Source organism: Microtus ochrogaster, chromosome 6, assembly GCF_000317375.1.
Source record: "Microtus ochrogaster isolate Prairie Vole_2 chromosome 6, MicOch1.0, whole genome shotgun sequence".
NCBI classification, from domain to species: domain Eukaryota; kingdom Metazoa; phylum Chordata; class Mammalia; order Rodentia; family Cricetidae; genus Microtus; species Microtus ochrogaster.
The window spans coordinates 82,446,524-82,449,154 of NC_022013.1; the positions used below are offsets into that span (position 1 = coordinate 82,446,524).

Consider the following 2,631-nt stretch of genomic DNA (forward strand, 5'->3'; position numbering starts at 1 on the left):
GAACTCACAGAGATCCGCCTGCCTCTGCCTCCTGAGTGCTGGGATTAAAGGCGTGCGCCACCACCGCCCGGCTTTCACTCTGTTTTTAAAGACTTTTTATTTTATGTGTTTAGACACTTTCCCTGCATGTATGTCTGTGCACCACAATGAGTGCAGAGGCCAGAAGAAGGTGCTGGGGTCCCTGGAACTGTAGTTACAGATGGTTGTGAGCTGCGATCTGGGTACAGTGCTGAAAACCAAACCTCGGCCCTCTGCAAGAGCCACCTCCCCAGCCCTGTCCATTTTCATTCTTGAGAGGGTCTCTCAATGAACCTGGAGCTCACTGACTGGCTAGGCTGGTGGCCAGTGAATCTGCTGCCACCCTCCTACTCTCTAGCCACTCAGGGCTAGAGTCACAGATGCACACCATGCCCAGACTGTGCAGGGGCTGAGTCCAACATTGGGCTCCCATGCTCACACAGCCTTTTCCTCACAGAGCTGTCTCCCCAGCCTTACTTAAAAAAGCAAAAATCAACCTTTTGTTTTTAAAGTTGGGTACTGTATTTTTAGTTTGAAGGAATGTACTAAAATTCCCAATACACACATCAAGGAATGTCTGTGAGGTGGCTTGGCACTCTTGTTAGTAAAACAGATGAAAGGAAGGGGGTGGTAAGAAGAAGGAATGGCTGAAGTCCAACTCCATCCCTCAGGAAACCGAGCCGAGGGCAGTCCGCTGCACCTTCCACCTGTGTGCCTCCCCCGAGAAGGCAGGTCAGACTCCTCAGCACATGCCATCTTTATCACAAGCACGAGGGAGGCTCTGTTACCTTGAGGGGATCCACCTGGAAGGTCCCCATGGATTCCCAAAGCCAGGATCACTCACAACAGTGAGCACTGTGTCACGGGACACTTCCCATTGCTCGCAATTCTAGACTTCAGTAGCCACGACGTAATCTGGACATTAGTACACCGCTATAACAGCAGCCCAAACTTCAGCTTCTGTGAGCGTTTCTTTCTCTCGGTGATGAATGCAAACACAGCGACCGAGGCAGAGTCAGCATTTCGCTATCAGTAACTCCCGTTTAGGTAACTTTAAAACCAAAACACTAAGGATCGTCAGCCCTTTCCTGCCCCGAGCCAATTCCAAAAGCCCACAAATTTAAAGTGGTTTCAGCATGGCAACCTGTAGCTCGTCCGACTACACCGTGCCCTGCTGGGGTCTTAAGAGTTACACCTCTAAGAGATTTGTCTGGGTGACAACAGAGGAGGAACTCACCCAGAATATAAAATAGCTACTTATGTTTACAGTACCTAACCTACTCACTGAACTATTACATTTTTGAAATTTAGTTTGTAGGAACAAAGAGAAACCAATTTTATTTGAAAGATAAACTAAGCAAGACAACAATGTGGGATTTTGACTGTTGACTAAAAACACTCATTGTCTTCATGGAGAGTTACAGGGCTAATGGTACCATAAGATGGGTATCCATTGTCAGCTTGGTCACAGAGACAAAAACTCAAGGTTCCACTCAAAGACTTTGAGTTCTGCAAACCAAAATAATCCGACACAAGACAGAATAAATTAAAGTTCTAGAAAGAAAGATACTGGTAAAAAATACTAAAGAAGAAAAGTAGATTATACTGGGAAAGGGGCAAAAGCCACTTTTCTTAGGAAGTGGCTTTGAAAAATACATGTTTTCCTATAAAGAAGGTTAGGAGCTGGAGAGTTGGCTCAGTGGTTAAGAGCACTGGTGGCTCTTCCAGAGGTCCTGAGTTCAATTCTCAGCAACCACACGGTGGCTCACACCCATTCGTAATGAGTTCTGGTGCCTTCTAGCCTGCAGGCATACATGCAGGCAGAACACTCTATAACATAATAAATAAATCATTTTTAAAACGTTGGCGAAAGCAGCGATCTGAATAAAGATCTAATTCATTCTTTGGCTTCAGCAAGTCTAGAAATGAGTGGGTGAGAATTCAGTAATCAATGAAGAACAATTTGGAGGAAGTTTTGGTCTTCGTTGTTTGGTTTCTTGTTTGTTTTTTGAGACAAGGTTTCTTTGTGTAGTTTTGGCTGTCCTGGAACTCATTCTGTAGACCAGGCTGGCTTCAAACTCCCAGAGATCCGCCTGCCTCTGCCTTCCAAGTGCTGGGATTAAAGGAGTGCACCACCACCACTGCCAGGTGAAGAACTGGTTTTAAGCAGAGGGCACTTGGGTGTCTACAGACAGCAGGGACAGGACTGTAAAGGACTAGAAGGAAGACAGGCCCAACTAACGGTCTCTTCTTCAGCCCACCAGCAATAGCACTTCCGTTTACGCCATGCGGATCAGTGTGATAAAGGGTGGGAAGATATGGATGGGCTCCGTGGTAAATGCGCTGGGGAGAGAAGGCACAATCTTTGCAAACATTCCCGAGACTGGACAAGCTGTCTTCTTTAGCCCTACACGGATCAGATGGGCTGGAGTTCAGAGTCACAGTTTGGACTTAAGTTCAAGCTCTTAGAGCAAATCATCTAGGAACTTGAGATGCGGTTCATGCTCTACATCCCTCCCCAGTCAGGGAGGGAAAGTGAAAAACTAACAGAAGGTTTTAAGGAAGCAGAAGTCCGTAGGCCAGCAGACTGTGTCACCTGGTAGAAACGTAAGG

At 46.6% G+C, this 2,631-nt stretch overlaps 1 protein-coding gene across 1 annotated transcript in view; it reads right to left on the reverse strand.

The window, feature by feature from the left end:
• Window positions 1–2,631, reverse strand: part of Srp9 (signal recognition particle 9) — a 9,938-nt gene that overhangs the window by 6,118 nt on the left and 1,189 nt on the right. The window lies entirely within an intron of this gene.